This window comes from Megalops cyprinoides, chromosome 10 (genome assembly GCF_013368585.1).
Source record: "Megalops cyprinoides isolate fMegCyp1 chromosome 10, fMegCyp1.pri, whole genome shotgun sequence".
NCBI lineage: Eukaryota > Metazoa > Chordata > Actinopteri > Elopiformes > Megalopidae > Megalops > Megalops cyprinoides.
The window spans coordinates 4,890,115-4,900,000 of NC_050592.1; positions in this window are offsets into that span (position 1 = coordinate 4,890,115).

The window sequence follows — 9,886 nt, forward strand, 5'->3', positions numbered from 1 at the left end:
AGCCAAAAACGCAGTCCAGGAATCAGGGTGAAAAACAGGCGAAGTCACAATCCAGAAGAGCACAGCAAACAAAACCAAAAAAACAGATCCAAAGTCAAGTCAAGAAAACAGGCAGGCAGGCAGGCAGGCAGGCAGGCAGGCAGGCAGGCAGGCAGGCAGGCAGGCAGGCAGGCAGGCAAAACAGGGCAAACGGCTTGTAGCGCAACAGATGAACTGAGACGAACTAGCAACGAGACATGAAACAAACGGGGAATATATAGGGCAAGGCAGATGACAAGATGGGGTTCAGGTGTGCAGGTAGGCGGGTGGAGCCAGTCAGGTGACCAGGTGGGCGGAGACAGGGCGGAGAGCAGGGCAGGGCTGGAACACAGGGAAAAACAAAAGCACATGGACAGGGAAAACAAAAACAAAAACAAATCCGGCTAAGGAGCCGCAGTCCTGACCTTACTTAACCAAATGTTGCTTCTGCAGATATCCAGCTGTATAAATATATAATATGTGAAACTGTAACTTATGTAGGACGGTCTGTATAAGAGCGTCTGCTAAATGACAATAATGTAACAGCACATCTGACTATGTGCTGTTGTATACTGTTTCATATATCCGGGTGATTATGTTATATGTTAGCTATGGTCAGCTCACCCTGGTGTGATGAGAGAGGGTTTTTGTTGGTGTTCAGATGCCAGGAGCGGACACAACCCCTCATTGCCCTGTAAACATTAAACGGCTATCAGATAATTATTCCAGGAAAAAATGTATCAATAATAAGATCTTTTAGCCCAATTTTAATTTTTGGACTTGATTGTTCACTATCATCACAAGTAAGTAATTGTCTGATTCCATTTTTAGATTTTTGCATTGCTTTAAAATGTCCTCTTCTTTCCCAACAATGCCATAAAATGAAAAATAGCAAGCTTAGAATAGAGGTAAACATCTGACTATGTGCTGTTCACCGGAACTTCAGAAGCGTGTCCAGAACACAGTTTCAATACATCATTCCAACCAAGATCAATGCCTGGAACACCTGTGCCAAAATCAGAGGCCATCAGAGAAGAAAGCAATCTTTCACCAATGGTAAATGCTTGAACCTTTCAGCGGTGCTTTCAACCAGAGGCTGACGGGTACCTGGAACAGCAAGCAATAACAGCCACAAAAAAAGCTCCAAATAGGTTACTTTGACCAACAAGATGGGATCAACTGTAATTTGGTAAATTTGAAAGATGAATGAGGAACTAAGAGTTGGAACAACGAGCAAAATCCGGAAAATTTAGCAGTGAACACCACAAATCTGTACCACACGCTTCTGTGTATAGCCCGTCTGCTCCGATATGAACGCATACAGGGAAAAAATGCACAGGTGTGCATGTACATTACAGGCTTAACGTCTTTCAGGCACTTATTTATCAAACACCTGCCATGTATTTTAAAGCTGTTTTACCATTCAGCGTGTCTCACGGGCCTCATTCTCACTGCTCTAACCCTATGATTCACACAGCATTTGCATAACGTGTTTAAATCCCCCTGTGCAACACAGGCAAGCGAAGGACGCCTTCAAGGACACTATACGTCCAACGAGTCCTCGTAATCTTTTGACGTGCGCTATGCGATTGACACTTTCACCAGAGCACCTTGCACACGCGTGACTGTCAGTGGTGGGCAGCTGCTCTGACCTGACATGTGTAGCTCACACGGGTTCATTCCAACCATTGAGAAAGACCAGTGAGTTGGATGGGAACCATATAAACAATTTAACTGGAGAACCGACAAAAAAAAAAAAAAGATGGAACTTACAGAAGTCTGTTTTATTGATAGGGCTGGCAGAATTCAATATTTATGTTAGTTTTATTTATTTATTCTTTGTATGAAAATTTAAACAGGGTGAGAAGAGATTCATATAAATCTAAGATGTATCACCAATTTCTTTCCTGTCTTTTTTTTATTATATTTAACCCAGTGTCCTTGTTTTTAGTTAGTGTTAACCATGCAAAACAAGAAATAAAGTAATAAGTCCCAGATAATTAACAGTTCAAAGGTGAGGTTTTAAGTTCAAGCCTCCGCTGATGAATGGTATTTCAGAAAATTTTCAGTAAATCACATAGCCCTTCTACATTTGCAAATTGTACAGAAACCTGTCCACAGAAAAGACAGAAGACAGCAGTAGGTTACAAAGAAAAAGACATTCACACAGCGGATCGTCCATATCTGTAGCTGCTCTGGCTAGAACAGGAAGTTCTCTAGCGGACTCTGGATAGGCATGGCTTATTTTTCGGGTCTTGTCAGATTTTCTTTACCTTCCCTTCCCTGAGCAATATGCTGTAGCAACCATGGATGCTTTGGGGAACGACTTGGAAATCTTTGCTCTTTGTCATCATTAACACTGTGAAGGAGTGGGTGTCCATGCTGTCGCCAACCCCCAAGTGGTACAACTGGCTCCTCTGTTTTCTTCTAACTCTTTGAGTAGGAGAAATAGGAAGGTTTGATTTTTCACACACGCCAAGAGAGATGAAAGATTCCTTGTAGTCATCTCAGACCAGATCAAATGAGAGAGCAGCTACGCTTTGAGGTATGTGACGCATGTGTAACATGTAGGCAATAAAGGAAAAAAACATCCCTATGTAGCCTGTCTCACAATATTTTTTAGATCAGAGAGCTACTATCTTTCATACTCTGTCAAAGAAAGCTCAAGTGAGTACCCAGTGTGTCATTCAGCCATCTCACAAAGGGTCCTCAGTTTCCAGCACTGTCCCTGATACCATTTCCCACAGTGCTTTGCACAATGCCACCACTGTACCACACTCACCCCTGCCTGTCTGCAGACAGAGTAGACATCAAATCACATCATATGCATATATACAAATACATAAATGCATATATATAATACACAAAGCAGAAACAGCTCACTGGCTCAGGTGATCTGACTCCTCCTGACAAATCTGACTCTGCCTGCACCTTTTCTGGACTTTCCAGCTCCTGTCTTTGATTTTGCATTCACTGTGCGTAATCACTTTTGGAAGGAAGAACTCTCCTCTTCCATCATTTTCCAAAGAACAGGTGGAGCTTCAGGGAGGCCCAGCAGCTCTTCTTAATAATTGGACCGGATCAACCCACAGCTTTTGATCTGGGCCAGAACACGACACAACACAGCAATTAAAATATGAATGACTCCAGGCTATGGTTCTGTTCAAGCCAACAGAGGGAAAATGTCTCTCCATTTGAATGCGTTGGCTGTTGTTTTATATGGGAATTTGGCTGAATGACTGTTGAATTACTTTTTGCCATTGCATTCACAATGATTTTTTTTTTTTTTTTTTTTTGCTCTTTCATTTTGGAGACATTTCTTAAACCCTCCTTTGGAACCCAATAAACCATTTTCTGTAGTCTTGGGAGGAATGAAAGGGGGACCAGCATGACAGGAACAATGCTGATCTTGGTTATCCATCCAGTGTAAATGACATAATGACATAGATGATTTGACAGCAGTGACACAGCCCGGCTAACAGCATTGTGGAGCAAGGTCAGTGAAAGGAAGCCTCAATTCTAAAATGAGGTGTCATGGGTGTTCCGAGGAGAACAGGGGCTCCAAGGTTCACTTCAGCAGTGTTCTTGAGAATGCAAAGCACTGCCATCACTATGGTAACTTAATTTGTAATTGTTTTTGTGAACAATTGTAGGAATAAAAATCCACTCTCAGAAACGCAGGTCATAATTAGATTTGTCATATGACTGACTGTCTGAACCTGCTAGTGACCAGTCGTGGCCCTTTTATGGATACGGTGATGCTAGGTGATGTCATTTTGTGTATAATTCTGATGGACTGCTAATCTGGAATGGAGAGCTAACCACGAACAGAGACATTTAGGCTGGTAATAGTAATGTTCAATGGCATATTCCATAGTGACTGGAAAACCTCCCAATACACACTTTTATGAATTTCTGAACAACAGCATCTGCATTTGTGTCTGTCTGCATTTGCCCATGTGATTATATACAGTTTTGATTATAGATAAATTATAGTATAGATAAATCTGATTCATGTTCCAACTTGGTTTATTTACCAAAGCCATACAGCTCTTCCTCTGTGGTGTGTGATCAGTGGTGGCACAGGATAGCAGGCATATGTTTGTGTGGTCTTCTCTATGGTCACCCGTCCTAGTGTTTCATGATGGAGACAGAGCCCCGTGAAAGAGTACTGTCATCAAGCTGTCTGCTTCACGCAATGATGCAGTCTTGTGACCAGTTGCAGGTCTCACCCTCCAGGACAATATTTTGCAGGCCGGGCCCCCAGAAAATTTATCTGAACTTTAAATTCTGCTCCGTGGTTAGTGCGAGGCAGTATGTTGTGGTATCACAATAATGTATTGTTTCATAAATTGTACACACGTAATTGTGTGTATTTTCAGGTTTGTTCAGTGACAAATAACCAGACCTTGCAGCACAGATGTTCAAATTAACATCAAGATGGGTTGAAAATAAATAATGCACCTTCATTAAATAATGATAAGTGAAAAGGACATGTTTTTTTTTGATAATTTATGTTTAAGGGGTTATTGCTCTCTAGAGAAGCCTGAGCTGCTTCAGCTGTCCAAAGTTTTTTCCCGGTTTTTTCCCGCTCTTTCGAAGTGTTCAAAGGCCTCAGCATAAAGCCCAGCAAGCTTTGATGGTGAATGTCTGTGGATGATGCGATACGGAGATGTGAACTGACACTAGAAGGTTTGTCTTGCACTGAAATAAAAAAATTTTCCTAATTCTTGTTCTTTCCCTTGGCTGGATATAAACAGTACTGGCTTGCATTTTTTTTTTTTTTTGTTGCCATTATTTTCTTTGATTTTTCTTTTATTCTTATTATTATTAAAGTTACCTGCCTGGAGAGACTTAAAGGTTGGTAGTTTTTTTTTTCCCCCGTATCCTTTCAAATTGCTTTTCCACTATACCGCTTTTTGGGCTAAATCCAATTTCCAATTCTGTAATAATTTTCTCAGAAGAGGGGGATGAAAACACCGCTCTCCAGCCCGCACAGCGTTTCAGATTGGAGTCCCACTCTGTGTTTTAGATTAAGCCAATCCAAGGGGAAAGACATGTTTTCATTCCTCATACTCCACACAACCACTGCCTTCTTTCTTCTTCCTCTTCCTCTTCTTCTTCTTCTTAATAATAACAATAATAATAATAAAAACAAATCACATTTATCTGACATTTCGTTTTATCTGTCTTTTGTTGCATTGTTAGATGTAACATCTCTTGTGTAATAGATCCTGTTCTGTCATTTGAATTGACTTTCATTAGCGGTGATGATAGCGGATATACTGTATGTTCATGCAGAGTCAATTCCAATTTGGTATAGTTTTTTTTCATGACTGGAGATATCGGAAGTATTGCTCAGCACCCGTGGAGAAGGGGCTTCTCACTATGCAGGCATTCATAGCATTGATCCAGCATCCTTCACTGCAGCAACAGTCCCTCTCATAGAAGTGAAGAGCCCCCAGAGAGGAAGTGCCCCCCCCCCACCCCCTATAACTCGTCCTACCCATGAGGCAGACAGGACAGATGCAGTCCCTGCCTCTCCAGGCCCTTCACGGATTTCGGTTTGTCAGGACATCGTTGTTAGTTTACTTCGCCGGTGGACACAGTCTGACTGGTGTTGGTTTTGTTTGGTGTTATTTTTTTCTCTCTCTCGGTTTTCTTGGAAAATAAATGCCCGGGGGGGGGGGGCTTTACAAGAAGCTGTCTGCGCCTTTTGGTGCTTCTAGTCAGGGCTGTACTGACAACGTGTTCCTTCCACTACACCCTGCCACAAGGGGTTCATTATTTTAAAATTAGTATTAATGCTATGCTTCCCAACAGAGGAGAGCCAGAGGAACTGTATCCCATCATTGTAATTACTGTAGATACCTACAAGTGGTAATTACTATAGATGTGGGAGTTGTCTCAGGAATATATAACATGAACTGTGTGATTACTCCAAATTGAACTTTCTGGCATACTATTAAATCCCTTAATTGCAATCTATCCCATTAGTGTTTCCGGCCAGAAAACACCGGCATACAGCAGAACGTGTCAGCCTTATAAATTGTATAGAGTGGGATCGATTTGGAACGAGAAATTAAGAACGGCATGGATCTGAAGGTCTTGTCTGATTAACTGGCCCGAGGCAGAGATTGCCTGCCACTGGGAGACACACATTTTATATTAATGGGAGGTTTAGTGAAAGTTCCTCCAAGAAGACGTCTGAGCCGTCTAAATCTCAGCAGCCAGTAAGTGCCCGTGTAGCCCCTACAAAATATTCAATCATGTTCCCTCTATTATTTAAGCTTCACCCCTTTCTCCCACCTCCCTCCCACCTCCACCAGCTTCAGGTGGTTGCGTACACCTCCTACCCCCCCCCCCCCCCACGTTGCCAGAGGGCAGTCATGTGCCACCCCACTTTTGTTCCTTCCAGAACAGGGGTCCCCTGGAGGTGAGACTCCCATTCCTTTTTACCCTGTCTCATTATGTCCGCTCCAATAACAATCACTTAATTGTGAGGACTGCCCGGCTGAGCTGAAATTAGCGCAGATGTGGCGATGCTGATAATGCCGATTACTGAACCTCAGGAGTTATTTTTGTCGTGAATGTTTCATTTTTATTTATTTATTTTTTTTTTTTTTTAAATTTGGCGTTAGCAGCAGTTAGCGGTTTCGCTTTTTTTTTGTGTAACAGATATCAGCGAGTTAAATAGTTTTCATTCCCCCCATTAAAACAGGAACAAAGTGGTGAATTTAAATTCAAATAACCAAATCGGCTCTTGGCACGGAGCAAAGGCCAGCGCAGCAAATGGCCATTTACCCCTTTCAAAGACAAAAGGCGGAATATTGATCATGCGATTTTACTTGCAATAGCAGGAAGCTTGGTACTGAGGATTGTTAATATCAATAGCATCTTGTCTTGTCTGATATGTTCAGGTGATTGCTTTTTGCAGGTTATTCAAAGTGAGACTGCGATGATTAAATCAATTTTTAGAAATGGACAGACAGGACAATACTCTGTATTCATTTCAAACCCCTGCTATTGAATAGGGCAGATCTTCTCTTTGTTACCTATCTTTTTCTTCCTTTACACAAATCTCACTTCACCACTGACACTGGTTTGGATTTTCCATGTAAAATGAGGAAAGCTGTGCACTCTTTTCACTCAATGTGCCAATATGTTTAGCAATTTACATTTTATTAGTTAGAAGATGCTCTTGCCCAGGGCAATGTACAATGTGTGAGTACATTTAACATTTACATTTTTGACATCCAGCAGACACTCTTATCCAGAGTGACTCCCAAAGTCAAGCACAAAGCCTGTCCAGCAAAAAGCCACGAAACATCATACAAGCTCGACCCCAAACTCCAGTCTCCCGCATCTGGACAATAACTCGCCCACGTCTGACTGTGTGTGGTGGTAATAGCGCCACACAACTCTTCTAAGAAGCAAGTTAGGGCTGAGTCGGGCCCCTAATCGTTGGAATGGAGAGGCAGATGTGGCCTCCTGCACCCACCAGCAATAACAGACAGACTGCAGCTACCGGGCTCTGTCCCCCGCTCTGAGGAACATGTCCATCTTTAACCACATTTACAGCCAAAACCCCGACGTGGTTGAAATGGATCCTCTGGCTTTATGGCATCAATTCCCCGTAAAATCCCTTTAGGGTCTGCCCTTGGCATTTCTCCAGCACAGGGTTCTCTGGATCTGCTGAAGGCTGTGTGTGTGCTTTTTTTTTTGGTTGTTTGTTTAAGGGATATCAGCTAGATTATGGTATTAAATTTGCTCATCTTATTGATATCCAAAACAAAAACTAAGAATCAGAATTAGTTTCAGCTGAGGTGTCATTTTAGCAGCGCAAGGCCACCCACAGTAAATCCGAAAGATACTCTACAGAATGTTTTTTTTTTTGCTTTCTGCAAATCTTTGCTCTGGCAAGAAATGTAAAGCAGCTCACTGTACTCTCCAGACAAAGCAGGCACGGGGTCGGGACAAATGGATTTTCAAGCGAGGCAGCTCCAAGTGCAAGCGTGAGCCAAACATTTGCATAAATCTGTCCAACGCTGGAACATCAATTTGCACAGCAGAGAGGACTCTCCCACCGGAACCGGCGTTCCTAATGGAAACACGGCCAGCCTGACAAATTCAAGGGGCTGGATTTTAAACAATCGCTCTGAAGCTGTATATTATTAACTCCAGCAATCTGGAGGGTGACAGTGTTTAAAATGACGGAAGATCCTGCTCCATATCTCCTCCCCTTCTTTGTGCATTTGAAGCGTCGTGGTGAGAAATCGTCACGGTAACAAAAAGGTGACCTCCCGTGGTTCTCAGCAAACGGCTTCGCCCTGCGGGATCCACCCGTGGCATTTAGCGATCAGACTGGCACTATAACTGTTGCCAAGGCACGGAAATTGAAAAATATGTTCAGAAGATTAAATCTGGGAGACTTCAGAGTTTCCAGGTGTGGTCGATTACTGCGGCTGTGCTTTCTTAACAATGGCCACTAAAATAAAGTGAATTGATTCAAGTAAGCATTCTGAACAGTCTGATAAACGTGTGTGCGTGTGTGTGTGTGGTGAAGGGACTCACATAGTAAGATACTTCCATGCAGAGAAGGCCACACACACACACATACACACACATACATAGTTTGCTAGAATTACAGGACAGGCCTAAATCTGGCGGCTTCTCACCCTGTAACTGAACTCATCTCTTGGTCTGCTGTGTTAGTACCCTGCCAGGATTCCATCTGCAAACTGCCCCTATTGGAGGGAGGAAAAAAAAAAAGATTTGCAGGCTGATTAAAGTCTTCAATAATGGAGTCTGCAACACCATCACCCACAGGCCATTATAGACATGGGTAGGTGTGAAATCTCATCTCTCCTATTACAATGGCACAATGCAGTGGAAGACAAAGACAGAAACGACGGAGGCACCTACAGGCCTGCAATGCTCTTTTGCTTCAATACGTTTTTTTTTTTCCTTAGAAACCCAAAGTGAGGCAGGATTAGAGATAACTGAACACGTACGGCGTCATATCTCCCCACTTGTGGTCTGGCTGAAAGGATGCTCAAAGGATCCAGTCACAGTGACCCATTCAGCAGAAGGCAAGTATTGTTGCTGCTGATGTATACCATTCTTTTCACAACCGCCTTGTGAAAACTACCACCCAAACAGCGAGATCACTGCTTCTCGGGCAGAGCAGTCCATTCTAGCAAAAGCTTTAGCATCTGCCATGCATCTTTCAAACAAGTAGTTTGAAAGATGCATGGCAGTCTTTCAAACTGCCATGTGTTTTGTGAGTTATGTGCTGTGTTGCTTTGCCTTGTGGGTTTTACCATTGTCTCAAATGAGCTGCGAAACTGATTTTCGCATGTGAGGCCAAAAAATGAAATCTGACAGCTCAGGCATGGACAGTATCTCTTCAGTAAATATGCTATGGTGATTTACACTGGCTTACTGTCTGAAACAAGACTAGTCCAGGGCCAGCAGCATGAGGTAGCCTGGCCTTATAGAAAAATAAAGTTTGTTGGACTGACACCCTTGCCATTTGACCTTGTAAACCCTAGATTCTTGGCTCGTGCTTGTAGCACTATCTCTTATGTTGTATTAGTAGCACGTTTTTGGCCTAGATAGTACAGCAGCATTTTATTGTCCCAGTGACTGTATTTGGTATATGTAACCTTAGATCAGATATGTAACCTTAGATCAGATTAGCTCTGTCTTGCTACACTGATCTTGTGCTCAGCTTCAGCACTATCTGCATTGTATGACCTGTACACATCTTGCCCTTGTGCCTGTTATTTGCCCACTATGCACTTTTGTACATCGCTTTTGATAAAAGCGTCTGCTAAATGAGTAAATGTAAATGTAATGTAAATGG